The sequence below is a fragment of the Pristis pectinata genome, chromosome 11 (genome assembly GCF_009764475.1).
Source record: "Pristis pectinata isolate sPriPec2 chromosome 11, sPriPec2.1.pri, whole genome shotgun sequence".
Classification (NCBI taxonomy): Eukaryota; Metazoa; Chordata; class Chondrichthyes; order Rhinopristiformes; family Pristidae; genus Pristis; species Pristis pectinata.
In genome coordinates, this window is record NC_067415.1 from 12,554,177 (window position 1) to 12,571,581 (window position 17,405).

A 17,405-nucleotide genomic window follows, 5' to 3' on the forward strand; every position below is an offset into this window, starting at 1 on the left:
TCTGTGATGGAGTGGAAGGGGGAGTTGAAGTGACTGGCAACCAGGAGATGCAGATCTCTGCAGTGTAAAAATTGTTAATTAGCTTTGGCAATGGTTAACAGCAAAAGTAGCAGCAAATTATGGTCAAATGCAAATCATTGCAGGAAATTCACAGACTCCATTGTTTCCTGACACCTGCACGCATTAGCTATGGAGCATGGTACTAATGTATGGTTGCTCTGATCCTTAAGCAAACCACAGCAGAATCTGGAAATCTGAAATAAAATAGAAAAAGCTTGAAATACTCAGAAAGTCAGGCAGCATAGATAGAGATAGAGAAAGAGAAAGAGTTAATGTTTCAGGTTGATGGCCTTCCTTTCGTACCAAGATAAGGTAAAAGTAAGGCAAGCTTTAAGCTGTGAAGAAACTGGGGAGGGGCAGAGAGAATAGAAAAGACATTCCAGACTCAGCACGGAATTCAAATCTTTCAGCAAATTTTCTATTCCTGCCCTGCCTATTCCTGTCATCTGGTATTTTTGATTTCAATCCATTTGTTGTCCACCAGTCTTTACCATTCTCTTTCGAGCAGCCCCGCCATCTGTGTGTCATTCATACTCTCCCAGTGACTACTCTATCCCAGACCCTCCCTGTTGTTCCCTCTACTCCTCTCCACTTCCTCTGCAGCTTAAAACTTGTTCCATTTCTGTCTTGTCCCTGATCGAGTCATAGAGTCATACAGCACAGAAGCAGGACCTCCTGCCCACCAATTTTCCATCGACCATCAACCACCCCTTTAGCACTAATTCTACGCTATCCTATTTTATTCTCCCACAAGAACACAAGAAAATAGGAGCAGGAGGAGGCCATCAGGCCCTTCAAGCCTGTCCCACGAACATCCCCCAGATTATGCCCTCACCTACACACCAGGGATAATTTACAATGGCCTCATGTTTTACCTTGTTGTGACCTTGCACCTTATTGCACTGCAGTTTCTCTGTTGCTGTGACACTTTACTCTGTACTGTTATTGTTTTTACCTGTACTACCTCAATGCACTCTGTACTAACTCAATGTAATTGCACTGTGTAATGAATTGACCTGTACAATCAGTATGCAAGATAAGTTTTTCACTGTACCTCGGTACAAGTGACAAAAATAACCAATACCAATACCAATACCAATTAGACTACCAACCCAATCTGAGGAAAGATCGATGACCTGGTTCATTAACCCTGTTTTTATCTCTCCATTGATGCTGCCTGACCTGCTGAACATTTCTAGCACTCTTACCATTACCATGACCCATATTTGTAGAAACTCCATCCTCCGGAGTCTAAGTTGATAAATTGCAGCTATCCCATTGTGTCTGCATGACAAGAGAGTGATGTATCCTGATTCCCTAAGAGGGATGATGGAGATATGGAGATGATGGTATGTCACCAAAGACTTACAAATTTCTATAGATGTACGGTGGAGAACATTCTGACTGGTTGCATCATAGCCTGGTATGGAGCCTCCAATGCACAGGATCACAAGAGGCTGCAGTGGGTTGTAGACTCAGCCAGCTCCATCACAGGCACAACCCTCTCTACCACTGAGGACATCTTCAAGAGGCGGTGCCTCAAGAAAGCGGCATGTATCATTAAAGATCCTTACCATCTGGGACACGCCCTCTTCTCGTTACTACCATCAGGAAGGAGGTACAGAAGCCTGAAGACCCAAACTTAATGATTCAGCAACAGCTTCTTCCCCTCCACCATCAGATTTCTGAACAATCCATGAACCCATGAATACTGCCTCATTATTCCTTTTTTTTGCACTATTTATTTATTATTGTAATTTATAGATTTTTATGTCTTTGCACTGTACTGCTGCCGCAAAACAACACATTTCACGTCATATGTCAGTGATAATAAATCTGATCCTGATTCTGATACTCCATTGTCAGAGCAAGCTAGAAAATAAATTATGGGAAAGTCAGCATTAACTATAAAATCTGAAAAAGCTTTCAATACACACTTAGAAATCAACATCAGAAATAAAAAAGAATAGGTTGGTATTTTCTTTCTCATGGAAGATTTACGAGTTATCCAGAGGGAGAGAGAGAGTGAATGGAATGATGTATGGTTTGATGCACTTTGACTTAATGTGTAATTGTAATTAACTCAGATACCAATTATACAATGTCACATGGTAATCATAGAGCAACCACTGGATGATTTGTGACATACATACCTCAGCTAGAAGTTGCAGTTAGCAAAAAAAACTCTTGCTAAAGATGATTTTCCATCACTCGGAGAATCCAATATCTCATCCCAACTCTTAATTAAAATCCTTCCTCTCAGTTTCACATTTCAGAAAGAATTTCATTCTTCCCCAGAGAAGGATTCTTTTTGTTTTAAAGTGGCAGGGGACAAGGGAAAACCATTACATTGTAAACATCAGTGAGACCCACTCAACATAATTATGGCAACACATATACTTTTGCTAATGACTGATCCTGTCTATCTTCTAAATAGTTGCTCCTGTGTTATATTCATTGACTGCAATAAAAAATCCACTAGATATCCATGTATGTTCTGGCACATTGTTAAATCTGTGCTCAGAAACTGCCTCTTCAATGTAAATATATCCTTTTGTCTGCAATATTAAAGTAATTGATTTCATCTACAATTCTGACAGCTTAGTTGTAGAAATCAAATTTGAATAGGTTGCAGAAACAGAAAGAAACAGGCAAGTTGATAAAATTGAACACAAATTGAGAGATTGCAATTCTATGGGACCTGTCTGTGTCTCAGTACAAGCTAAGGTGCTCAGCCAGTCAAGCACCTCTGAAGTGGAGTCACTGTTGTAAACAAAGAAACATGGCAGACAAGTTGTGCATAGCAAGCTCCCACAGTAACAAACGAGATAATGACCAGATAACCTGATGGTAGGGAAGTTAATATTGGCCGAGACATCAGGAAGAACACTCCCGCTCTTATATTATCCTAATAATAACCCAGAAGAAGACCATTCATCCCATTTAGATTCATGCTGGCTCCTAGGGGAACAATCCATTTTAGTTCTATTTCCCTTCTTCTTATTGCCCTGTATCCCCGCAACTTATTCTCTCTCACCCATGCCCATCAATGCTCCATTAATCCATTAACCTGCACTCAAGGGTAGTTTACTATAGTCAATTAATCTATGAATACATCTTTAAGATGTGGGAAGAAACCCACAATGACATGGAGAAAACTTAGAAGTTCCACAGACAGTGCCTGAGGTCAGGATTGAACTCCTGTGCCTGGAACTGAGATGCAGCAACACGGACTCCTGTGCCACAACGCTGTCAATCTTTAAAAGAGTGCCATGGGATCTTTCAGTGAGAGCAGAGGGAGCCTTGATTTAATGTTATATCTCAGGGAAAATGCAAATGCCTCTCTGTACAAAGGTGAAGAATCCTGCTGAACATTATGCTCACAGCTCCAGATTGGAGCAGGATTCCCACTCTTTCCAGCTGGGATAATCAATTGCCACCAGTCAAGGATAGGTCAGGGAAAAGAAGGGAATGATAAGAAGGGAGTTATTCTGTTCGGTTCTGGTCGCCTCATTATAGGAAGGATGTGAAAGCTTTAGAGAGGGTGCAGAGGAGATTTACCAGGATGCTGCCTGGATTGGAGAGCATGTCACATGAGGATAGGTTGAGTGAGTTAGGACTTTGCTCTTTGGAGAGAAGGAGGATGAGAGGTGATTTGATAGAGGTGTACAAGATGATAAGAGGCGTAGATAAGTGGACAGTCAGAGACTTTTTCCCAGGGCGAAAATGGCTAACACGAGGGGGCATAATTTTAAGGTGATTGGAGGAAGGTATAAGGGGGATGTCAGGGGTAAGTTTTTTACAGAGAGAGTGGTGGGTGCGTGGAACGCACTGCCAGCAGCAGTTGTGGGGACAGATACATTAGGGACATTTAAGACACTCGTAGATAGGCACACGAATGATAGAAAAATGGAGGGCTATGTGGGAGGGAGGGGTTAGATAGATCTTAGAGCAGGATAAGATGTCAGCACAACATTGTGGGCCAAAAGGCCTATACTGTGCTGTAATGTTCTATGTTCTATGTTCTAATACGAAGTAGTGGGGACTGCAGAGGAAGCAGTCAGGTCGCACTTCTCTCCAAGCTGCCTCGTGTCTGGTGCAAAAGATGAAGTAGGACAAGGAGAACAAGAACAGTAGCAATAACGTGGGCATTAGATTTGGAGACTTGCCCTTGCTTCTCCCATACTGTGGTTTGAAAATGAAACTACCAAGCACACATCCCAAACAGAGTCACATTTCAGCCAGGTAAGGACAGGAAGATTTCCTTCCTGAAAGGATTTGGCAAACCAGATGTTTCTTTAACAACAATGCAGCAGTTTCATGGTTACCTTCTCTGAAACTACTTCTTCGCTCCGGTAAAGTTTTAATTATTTGAATTGAAATTCCCCTATTGCCATGGTGAGATTCAAACTCATGTCTCTGGATCAACGGCCCAGAACTTGGGCTGCAACTCTGGCCTGTAAAAGACACAGGGTGGTGGTTGAAGGGACATATTTGGGCTGGAGGCCTGTGAGTAGTAGTGTTCCGCAGGGATCTGTACTAGGACCTCTGCTGTTTGTGAGGTACATAAATGACCTGGATGAGTATGTTGATGGATGGGTTAGTAAGTTTGCAGACAATACCAAGATTGGTGGAGTTGTGAATAGTGTAGAAGACTGGCGATGGATACAGCGTGATATAGATCAGTTGCAGATGTGGGTAGAGACATGGCAGATGGAGTTTAACCCAGATAAATGTGAGGTGCTGCATCTTGGTAGGACTAATGTCAAGAGGCAGTACACTCTTAAGGGCAAGAACCTTAAAAGTGTTGAAGAGCAGAGAGACCTTGGGGTGCAAGTCCATGACTCATTGAAAGCAGCTACACAGGTAGACAGGGTGGTAAAGAAGGCTTATGGAATGCTTGCATTTATGAATTGGGGTATTGTATAGGAGTCAAGAAGTTTTGATTGATCTCTATAGAACTCTGGTTAGGCCACATTTAGAGTATTGCGTGCAATTCTAGTCACCACACTATAGGAAGGATGTCGAGGCTTTAGAGAGGGTGCAGAGGAGGTTTACTGGGATGCTGCCTGGATTAGAGGGCATGTGCTATCAGGAGAGGCTGGACAAACTTGGGTTCTTTTCTCTGGAGTGGCAGAGGCTGAGGGGTGATCTGTTGGAAGTGTATAAAATTATAAGGACCATAGATAGGGTGGACAAGCAATGTCTTTTTCCCATTATTGAGTGATCCAATACCAGAGGGCATGCATTTAACATGAGAGGGGGGTAGGTTCAGAAGAGACGTGAGGGGTACATTTTTTACTGGGAGAGTGGTGGATGCCTGGAATGCGTTGCCTGATAGGGTGGTGGAGGCAAATTCATTGTGGGCTTTTAAGAGGGGCTTGGATGGGCACATGAATGAGAGGAAAATGGAGGGATATGGGCATTCTGTAGGTAGGAGGGATTAGCTACGTCGGCACAACATTGTGGGCCAAAGGGCCTGTTCTGTGCTGTACTGTTCTATGTTCTATGTTCATTACTTTAAAGCTGATTACCTGGTCATTATCATATTGTGGAATCTTGCTGTGCACAAAATGGCTGCCACATGTCCTACATTGCAACAGTGTCTACACTTCAAAAAATACTTCATAGTGTAGAGTTTTGGGACACAGTGAAACTGAAAATGCAAGGCAATATTCTCAGTCACTTAACCACACAGCTGTCATACCCATTGTGTCAAAATTAACATTGTTAGCAACTGAGTCACTGAAGCAATTCCCAGATTAGAACATGGAACATGACTATCAACTTTTCACTAACCCGCTGTGTGTAACGCTGTAATTCTGATATGATACGTAATCTGGGAATTAAGTTGAGTATCTGTCATTCCAAAATAAAGTTCAACTAAAGCCTAGTTTTTCCAGATTAAGTGAACTATCATTGAGACTTGTATATACTGAGGACTATACAGCATTCATACAATATAGGACAATACAGCACAGGAACAGGCCCTTCGGCCCACAATGTTGTGCTGAACTAATGACACCTCATCCATTCTGCCTGTACATGGTCCATATCCCTCCATTTTCTGCATATTCATGTGTCTAAGAGCCTCTGAAACATCTCTATCATATTTGCCTCCACCATCACCCCGGCATCACATTCCAGGCACCCATCATGCTCTGTGTAAAAATCTTGCCCCGCACATCTCCTTTGAACCTTCCCCCTTGCACCTTAAATGCATGTCCTCCAGTATTAGACATTAGACAACTTGGACATTATATTCATACAAGTAAAATCAGAAAATGCTGGAAACACTCAGCAGGTCAGGTAGCATCTTTGGAAAGAGAAACAGAGTTAATGCCAGAGACTGAAGGCTCTTTGTCGGAACCCTGATTCCTCCCATAGGTTGTGGGTAGAACTGACCTACCTGGAGCACTTTCAATTGGCCAACACATAAATGTGAGCTGGAATTTAGCCAGGAGATCTCTATATATGAGGGGAATGAGGAGGAATTTATATTTGACAGCTTTTGGATGGTATGTGTACATGTCCTTAAAGTTATAGGTCAAAAATATGCACTATGACTTCACATTATAAATATTTCTGTGTTTACTGTTATTGGTGGGAAGATAGGGGTGGCTCCTCTGCCTCTGTTGCTACCCCTGATGCATGTCCCTGGTTAGGCAGGAACAGTTCCCTTACTCTGAAATTAAAAGCTGCTTTAAACTTTGTTTTCATATAAGAACATAAGAAATAGGAGCAGGAGTAGGCCATCCGGCCCATCGATTCTGCTCCGTCATTTAATAAGATCATAGCTGATCTGGCCGTGGACTCAGCTGCACCTAACTGCCTTTTCCCTATAACCCTTAATTCCCCTACTATGCAAACATCTGTCTAACTGTGTCTTAAATATATTTAATGAGGTAGCCTCTACTGCTACCCTGGGCAGAGAATTCCACAGATTCACTACTCTTGTGGGAAAAGCAGTTTCTCCTCATCGCCGTCCTAAATCTATTTCCCCAATTTTCCCCTAGCTCTAGTCTCACCTACCAGTGGAAACAACTTTTCTGCCTCTATCTTATCTTTCCCTTTCATAATTTTATATGTATTCTATAAGGTCCCCTCTCATTCTTCTGAATACCAGAGAGTATAATCCCAGGTGACTTAGTCTCTCCTCATAGGCTAACCCTTTCATCTCCGGAATCAATCTGGTGAACCTCCTTTGCACCGCCTCCAAAGCCAGTATGTTTTTCCTCAGGTAAGGAGATCAGAACTGCATGCAGTACTCAGAGTGCGGTCTCACCAGTACCCTGTAAAGCTGAAGCATAACCTCCCTGCTCTTAAATTCAATCCCTCTAACAATGAAGGCCAACATTCCATTTGCCTTATTGATAACCTGTTGCACCTGCAAACCAACCTTTTGCGATTCATGAACAAGCACTCCCAAGTCCCTCTGCACAACAGCGTGCTGCAACCTTTCACCATTTAAATAATAATCTGATCTTATATTTTTCTTTCCAAAGTGGATGAGCTCGCATTTACCAACGTTGTACTCCATCTGCCAGACATTGCCCACTCACTTAACCTATCAATATCTCTCTGCAGACTCTCCGCATCCTCTGCACAATTTGATTTTCCACTCAATTTAGTGACATCCAAACTTAGATACGCTACACGTGGTCCCCTCTTCCAAATCGTTAATGTATATCGTGAACGATGATATTCAAATGATGTCCAAAGACTTCCGTTTGAGAGCATGGAGAAAATGAATCGTCCTGTTTATTTCTGTGTTTGCTGGAGCCTCTTCATCCCACCTCTAACATTCAAGGGTCTAAGGATTACATCCAATCCCTCTGACATATTTAAAACTTTTATTTCCGCTTTAACTCTGAGTAATGTTACACACTGTGATGTCCCACATTAGAACAACATATTTCTAACAGAGAATGAAGAAATCTTTACCAATTATCATAGTTTGTGAAGAAATAATTTCCTCTTCCATATCACCAATGATGACACTTAGAAAAGGTGTTTAATAAACTGTAAATCCACAAGTTGTACTAAGTTCTTCTCTCTAAAACACTAAACAGATGATAATTAAGGAGGAAAAGCAAATAAAAGCAGACAATTTTCATAAGACCAGTCAACATCCATTGAGAGTTCACAGGCTGATAAGTATGGACTTGGGTGTTTCCAGTGGGCAGCCTGAAACTTTATTAAGTCCATTTGGAGGGATGGAGAGATATGGATAATGTGCCGACAGATAGGTTTATTTTAATTTGGCATTGTGGTCAGCACAGACATGGTGGGCTGAAGGGCCTGTTACTGTGTTGTGCTATATTCCATGTTCAATGTTCATCTTTTACTCTTTCAGGGAGATACATCTGCAGCTTTTGGAGATCATTGACTGCCATATATTGCACCCCTAATTCCCACTACAAGCTATTGAGTGTATTATATGTGTTTCCCCCGGGCTGTCACAGTCCATCATGGGCACAACCTTCCCCACCAATGACAGCATCTACAGGAGGCGCTGCCTCAAGAAAGTGACATCTTTCATCAAAGATCCCCACTATCCTCTTCTCACAGCTATCATTAGGCAGGAGGTACAGTAGCCTGATGTTCCACACCACCAGGTTCAAGAACAGCTACTTTCCTACAACCATCAGGTTCTTGAACCAACCTGCACAACCCTAACCCTACCTCAGCAACAGAACACTACGGACCACCTCTTGCACTACCGTGGACTTGTCTTCAATTGTGTCTTTGTTTTGTTTGCACCAAGATCTTGCTTTTGCACAGTCTTTTTTTCACTGTATGGTATAATTTTATGTATAATTTATATTATGTGTGTTGTCTGTACCTCTGTGTCTGTGATGTTGCTGCAAGCAAGTTTTTCATTGTACTTGTACCTCACCGTACTTGTGCACATGACAATAAACCCTACTTAACTTGAATCTAGTTGGATTGGGATAGAGTTTACCTTTGGGGGTGCATGTTAATGGTGAAGGTTTAAGACATTTTTCAATCACCTGATTGTATAACTATATAATCAACAGACCACCGACTGCGGCTGAAAAAAATTCAGAGAGCACTGCTTGCACCACACCAATGCTGGGCACCAAAGTCTAGAGATTGTAAGGGGAGTAGACTATTCAGCCCTTCTAACCTGTTCGACCTGTTATCTACCAGCAACAATAGAAACATACCAAGTCATGTACAAGTGTTAAAAACTATTTTATTAATAACTACTTGTAATAATAAGAAAATTAAAAACATCGGATATCAAACATAATCCTCAAAACTAAACTCAAAGCGTGTGTGTGGCAAATTCCCAAACCCCAAGTCTAGGAATAGTTCTCAAAGTTCAGTTCAGCAAGTCATCAGGCGAAACGTGAACAAAGGCTTTTGCAAAACAACCATTGGCTGAAGAGAAAATGTAGAGAGAATATAGAGAGAATTTATGAAATCCACGTGTTCCACGACACCTCAATCTCCGATGATCTCCATTGCTTTGTTCCGAAGAGTCTGCCACCCTGAAGGCATTCAATACGTGGCTGCCCACAGAGATACCTGTTTCCCTCTACAGGTTAACGACAAAGTGGACTAAACTTGTTTGCTCCAACATACATGGATTGTAGTGACAGACACAGCTATTGTTCTTCATCCATTGATATAGAGACCAGCAGAGTTTCTCTCTCTCTCTCTCTCTCTCTCTCTCTCTCTCTCTCTCTCTCTCTCTCGCTCTCTCTCTCTCTCTCTCTCTCTCTCTCTCTCTCTCTCTCTCGTGCCTTAAAGGGACAATCACCAAATAGCACTCTGACTCGTAACAGACCATTCAATTGGATCATGGCTGATTGCTCAATACCTTCAATGCTTCCATACCCCTTCATAGTCTTTGTCCTTTGAAAAATGATTACACAGACTTGGCCTTTGCTCTCTAGGGTTTTGAAGAATGAGAGCTGATCCCAATAGAACATACAAAATTCCCGTGGGCCTTGGTAATGTAGCTGCAGGGATGGTGTCCCCTGACTGGTGGAGTACAGAACCACGGTTCACAGTTTCAAAATAGGTGCTCAGTCATCCCACTCTGAGATGTGAAGAAACTTCTTCACCCAAAGGGTGGTGAATCTTAGTGATTCCCAACCCAAGAAAGCTGTAGAGGATCAGTCGATGAGTACATTCAACATGGAGATAGATAGATAGGGAATCGGGATAGGCATAGAAAGGGGGCGGTGCAAAAAAATGTTGCTGAAGTAAAAGATCAAATATGGAATGGAGAGCCAATGAGAGCAGCTAAATGGCCGACTCCTCCTTCTACTTCTTATGTTATTGCCTCACCAAAATCCCTCAGTGTGTTTGATGCAAACCTATCAGAGGGATCCGGCTATAGATTTCTGCCTCCCCTTTTATGTGAAGGAATGCTCCCCAAACAACTTTGATCAGCATTTAAAGTCTACTGGTGTTTGATGCAAACACCAGAGAAAATAGTTACTCTCTTTCTAGCCCATCAGATTATTTAAACTCATCCTTCAAAGCACTCTTTAATCACTTAAACTCAAGCGACTGCCAGCCTGGCTTAGTCAAATGCCCTCATGATTTATCTCCCTTAGAAGTCGGACCGTAAGATGAACAATCTCTACATCTCTGATGTGACGTCAAGCAATGCTAAAGTACCTTAAGCAAAGGTGGCCACTTTTTGCTACAGGAGGCAGGAAAACACATACACTTTAAGGAGCAGGAAAAGGCCACTTAGTTTCAACAATCCCATCTCTTTTTGGGAGTTCTCAATCACCCACTCGGCTAATTCATCAAATGCTTCCTCTTTCCAAAACTCTGGTTCTGTCTATTTATAGTATTTCCTTCCCTGTTTCACAAATCTATTGCCCTTTGTGTTAAAAACTGCCTGCCTCTCATACGATTTATTGAATTCTGTCCCGTACTTCCGTATCTTTGCCACAGAGAATAATTAACCTAAATCAAATATTGAGAACGGTGGCAGGGGTCTGGAACTCACTACCTGAAAGGATGATGGAGACACCACCCCCTCCCTCCCCACCAACAAATTCAAAAGAATGTAACTTACAGAGAAACAAGCTTAGTGGAATTAGCTTTCTGAACATGGACGTGCTTTCTGAACATGGACGTTCCTCCAGAGAAAACCAGCGTCTGATTCAGGGTCTGTTCTGGCCGGAGAGTCAGCAGGAACTTTGTGGTCAAAGAGGTGCTGCTGGACTGCCTTGGCATGGTGCCGGACAACATCTTCTGTGTGCAGGACCACTCGGCCAAGGGTACTTTCGATGGGACTTTTGCCTCACAGGACCTTCTGCACCACCTTCTGGAGGGTCTACCAGGGGAAGAAGGACTCAGTGCCACTGAATGCCTTCTCCATGGAGCCACTCAAAGCCTGGGGTCCTCCTTAAGCAGCAATGACTGGAGTGAAAGGGTCTTCTGTACTGAGGCTCAAATAAAGGGGCAGTCATGGTAGTGTAGCGGTTAGTGTAACGTTTTACAGCGCCAGCGATCCAGGTTCAATTCCAGCCACAGTCTGTAAGGAGTTTGTATGTTCTCCCCGTGTCTGCATGGGTTTCCTCTGGGTGCCCCAGTTTCCTCCTACATTCCAAAGACGTACGGGTTAGGAAGTTGTGGGCATGCTATGTTGGCGGCGGAAGCGTGGCGACACTTGTGGGCTGTCCCAGAACACTCTACGCAAAAGATGCATTTCACTGTGTGCTTCGATGTACATGTGACTAATAAAGATATCTTATCTTATCTAAGTCATTCTTTCATGTCAGAATGCAACCGATGGACCAAATGGTGCCCTTCTCTCCCATGGATATTTTGATTCCATGCAATCTTCAATTAAATGGTGCAGCTAGTAGTGCTGCTGCCTCACAGCTCCAACAACCTAGGTTCGATCCTAATCCTCTGGTGCTGTGTGTGGAGTGTGTGTGTTCTCTCTGTGACCGTGTGGGCTCACCCTGGATGCTCCACTTTCCTTCTACATCCCAAAGACCTGCAGGTCGACAGGTTAATAGGCTACTGTAAATTTCCTCCATTGTGTACATGAGTGGTGGAAAGTGAGGGGAATCTGGGGAAAATAAAATAGGATTAGCGTCAGTTTAGTCTAGATGGATGCTTGAAGGTTGGCATGAACTCAGTGGCCCAAAGGACTTGTTTCTGCGCTGTTTGACACTATGGCTCTAAATTATCTTTCTGCATAAACTTAGAGCTCATAATCCAGAAGCACCCTTCCTGCTTCTCTTTGCTCTCTGGAGCAATAACACATCTCTTCTGATTAGGTGACCAGAACTGTATGCATTGGTCCAGATGAAGTCTGACACATGTTATATGGCAACACTAGATCTTTTCAAAAAAAAGTGCTCTATTCCCCTCTCTCATTACTTTTAATTTGGAAGAAGGAAATGTATCGCTGTATTTGTCCCACTAATTGCCAATAAGATGAATGATGACAGATTAATATAATGTTTTGTTAGTGGTTCTTGAGGAGAACCAAAAATTAAGACTCCATTTTTACTTGCTATTGGAAGCCTTTATTTCAAGCCAGCTGTCAGTTTACTGAAATCGATAACCCACAATTTTTCAAATGTCAACGTTATTTATGCAGTGCTTAGGTGTGACACTTATGGATAATGTCAACCAGCAGAGTAATAACTGAGCTGTTATACACTACACAAAAGGATGTAGGCAACTAATTCAACAGCAACTTTCAAAAGGGAAATTGGATATGTAAAGAAACTTGCATTTACATAACACCTTTCATTATTGCCAATGAAGTACTTTTTGAAGTGCAGGCATTTGAAAAGGAAAAGCACAGGAAGTTGGGTTGGAGAGGTTGATAATAACTGGAAAACTTTACTATAGAGCCATTGTTTTCACAATGAGTTCAATCATGCTGCAAGAATCCATGATTCTGTGGTTTATAAAGACATTGAGGCTCAGAGCTAAAAGATAGAGAAGGAGGTTAGTTAGTCTCATGGACTGTGTATTAGAATGGACAAGTCTTCATTTGCACCTTTGCTTCACATCAGACAGGGAGGAGAGGCCTGTAAACTCCACGTGTTTGCCAGATATTTTCAAGTAACCACACAGGTTCACTGCTGTGCATAACATAATATTGACTTCTTTCTTCTTTGGCACACTTGAGGTTCTGGATATGTTTAGAACCACACAGAGTCTTAAAGGGAAAATACACTGTGTTCTTAAAAGAGATACGTGACAACATAGCATAACAATAACATAACTACATTGAAATCTCTCGAATGGTGGGGCAGGAAACAGAGGTCAGGTAGAAAGTTAACGAAACCCATTCCCGTACAGAAGGACATTAAGAACAGACGAGGATGGAATTTGGTCAATGTCACCTTGGGAATGAATCGGTGCGTCCCTAGTAAGGCCAACTGCGGAACATGATGCTTTTGGTCCCATGGAAACTTCGGCCATCTTCTGTCCCCAAGCAGCTTCTTCAATATGTTGGCCTGCTGGAGAAATTTTGGCTGCTTTTTGGTAATCAAATCTCAGAAACATAATCAGGACCATCACAATTAGATTAAAAGGCCAGTTTTGGCCAAGTGTCCTTGGTTAGTGATTGGCTGACCAGGTTAAAATTGGAATCATTTACCTCCTACTGGCCCCAAGATGGATACAAAATCCGGCCAGTTTTGACAGCTCACCAACCTGAATGACTCTATTTCTCTTTTTAATGCATTTTATATTTTGGATTCATTACCTTAGTCATTGAATATATCCAAGGTTGGAATCACTAGATTTTTGGATACTAAGTGGATACATGATTGGGTAGAAATTAGGTGGAGAAATAGGAACAGGATCAAGTTTGATATTGAATGGCAGGGAGCTCAGAAGATTGTATAGTCCAGTCCTACACCATTTCTTGCATTCTTATGTTCTTCTGGATTTGAATCATTTCCACATATTTAGACTTTTTCCTGGGTTTAACATTATCGATTCTCATGAAAAACTGTCTAACAAATGTCCTCATTTTAAATAATGTGGTCCTGTCACATTCTGTGGGCTCTTGCTGAGTCATGTTATTTCTGAGTTCATTACAAGTCTGCCATGTGGTTCCACCATCTCAACGAGGAAAAGCTTGGGACTTACAACTTTGTACCACCATCGGATGGCAGTAGATAGCCCACTATGTCTGATGCCAATCGCTGCAGTAAGTAGCCAAAAGCTCCATACCTTTGACGATCTGGAGCTAACCTGCCAAATAGCCATGGTAAATTATTGCAAAGCATAGGGATAGCAGCAGACAGCAGCTCTGTCCTCTTCAAGAAAACACGAGACATTGCAATGCAAAAACATGTGCATAGCAAAGTGAAAATCAAAACACTACATTTGTCTGAGAGCTGAAATGGTACTTGAAAATGCTGGTGGTATTTCAGTATCTGTGTCTCAGGTCAGTGAGAAACACTATGATAGGCTGAGAGATGGATGTGATAGCAGAAGAATTACATATAAAATAAAGAGAGAAGGAAAACTGTGATAGTAAAATTTCTCCCAACATCTGAGAGTTGGAATTGGTTCATTATTGTCACTTGTACCAAGGTAGTGTGAAAAACTTGTCTTGCATACCGTTCATGCAGATCAATTCATTACACAGTGCATTGAGGTACCACAACATAATGCAGAGTAAAGCGTAACAGCTACAGAGAAAGTGCAGTGCAGGTAGACAATTAGGTACAAGGTCATAGCGAGGTAGATTATGAGGTCAAGAGTCCATTTTATCGTACTAGGGAACCATTCAATAGTCTTATAACAGCGAGATAGAAGCTGTCCTTGAGCCTGTTGGTACGTGCTTTCAGGCTTTTGTATCTTCTATCTGATGGTAGAGGAGAGAAGAGAGAATGACCTGGGTGGGTGGGGACTTTGATTATGCTGGTTGCTTTACTGAGGTAGTGAGGAGTATAGTCCATGGAGGGAAGGCTGGTTTCTGTGATGTGCTGAGCTGTGTCCACAACTCTCTGCAGCTTCTTGCAGTCCCGGGCAGAGCAGTTGCCATACCAAGCCATGATGCATCCAGATAGAATGCTTTCTATGGTGCATCAATAAAAGTTGGTGAGTGTCAAAGGGGACATGCCAAATTTCTTTCACATCCTGAGGAAGTAGAGGCGCCAGTGAGCTTTCTTGACCGTGGCGTCTACGTGGTTGGACCAGGACAGGCTATTGGTGATGTTCTTATTATTGTGAAGTTTTTATTATTGTGAAGTTGGGCAAGAAAATAGGCACAGAATCAACCATGATATTGAATGGCAGAGCAGAATCAAGGCTATTCCTACTTCTGTTTCTTACCTTCTTAAGCTTTGCAAGACTTGAATCATCTCCACATTTATGATTGTTACTCAGACTCCTATGAAGCTGCCAGCGTTGCCACATTTAAGAGCTTAATAATTGAAGTTTTCTTGGGTCTAACATTACTAACACAAGAGGATTTTTCACCATCTCCAATTGGAAGTTTACAAAGTTGTAAAAATAGGAAGCCTAGAATTCTCTCTGGAGCTGCCATCAAAGTGAGGGGTCAAGCACATTATTGTTGCTTCCAGAAACATTCTTCTCCAAATGCAAAGTGTTTTGGAGCAGTACAAAATCTTCAGTACTAAGATTTGAGATCCATATGCTCACTAATGAAATCATCTGGAAAGAAAATTTGATTTGGGTGGGAATAGCCAGTTGATGCATGGGAGCAAGCTTTTCATATAATAAAATGAGACTCAGGGAATCTTCAAGAGGTCCTATTGGGGATACTACAGTCCTTCAAAAATAAATTAATCACTGATTGTAGACACATGGTGGTGTATTATGGATGAGTAATCCAGAAAAAGGTGGTTCAAATCCTATCATGGCAGCTGTGGAAGTTAATTAGATTGAAATTCACTCAACTGGAATAAAAGTCACAGAATCATAGAGTTGTACAGCTCCGAAATGGGCCCTTTGATCTACCATGTCCATGTTACCCATTGTATTTTTCTACACTAATTCCACTTACCTGCATTAATCTGCTACCTTCTCTGCCTTGGTGATTCAAGTACTTGCCTAGATGCTTCTAAAATGTAATGAGAGTGCCTCCACCACCTCTTCAGGAAGTGCATTCCAGACTCTAACCACCCTCTGTGTGAAAGAATACCCCTCAGATCCCCTCTTCCTACCTTTCACTGTAAATTAGAATTTGTTTAGTATTGGAATTAGTTTACTACTGTCACTTGTACCAAGGTACAGTGAAAAACTTGTCTTGCATACCGTTCGTAAAGGTCAATTCATTACACAGTGCACTGAGGTAGTACAGAGTAAAACAATAAAAAATGCAGAATAAAGTGTCACTGCTGCTGAGTGCAGGTAGACAATAAGGTGCAAGGTCATAACAAGGTAGGTTGTGAGGTCTTATTGTACTAGGGAACCGTTCAATAGTCTTATAATATTGGGATAGAAGCTGTCCTTGAACCTGGTGGTATATGCTTTCAGGCTTTTGTATCTTCTGCCCGATGGGAGAGAGGAGAAGAGAGAAGGTCCGGGGGGGGTGGGGTCTTTGATTATGCTGGCTGCTTTACTGAGGCAGCGAGAAGTATAGACAGAGTCCATGGAAGGGAGGTTGGTTTCCATGATGTGATGAGCTGTGTCCACAACTCTCTGCAGTTTCATGCAGTCCTGGGCAAAGCAGTTGCCATACCAAGCTGTGATGCATCCAGATAGGATGCTTTCTATGGTGCATTAATAAAAGTTGGTGAGTGTCAAAGGGGACATGCCAAATTTCTTTAGCCTCCTGAGCAAGTAGAGGCACTGGTGAGCTTTCTTGGCCATGGTATCTACGTGGTTGAACCAGGACAGACTATTGGTGATGTTCGCTCCTAGGAACTTGAAACTCTCAACCCTCTCAATTTCAGCACCATTGATGTAGACAGGTGCATGTGGACTGCCCTTCTTCCTGAAGTCAATGATCTGCTCTTTTGTTTTGCTGACATTGAGGGAAAGGTTGTTGTCATGACACTATGTCATTAAGCTCTCCATCTCCTTCCTGTACTCTGACTATACTTTGAAACCTACCACCTCTTGCCTTAGACACCCCCCCCCCCCACCATCAGAAAAATATTTTTACAATCTACTCTATCTATCCCCTCAAAATTTTATATACTCCTTTCAGGTCCTCCTTCAGCCTCCTCCACTCCATGGAAAACAAACCCAGCCTATTTCCTCTCTCCTTACAAGTAAAAAAGTCAGTAATAGTAATGGTGACCAGGAAATTGTTGGTTTGCCATTAAAACCAACCTGGTCTATGGAAGGAATTCTATACAATCTGGTCAAACATAACCACAGACAAAGAGTAATGC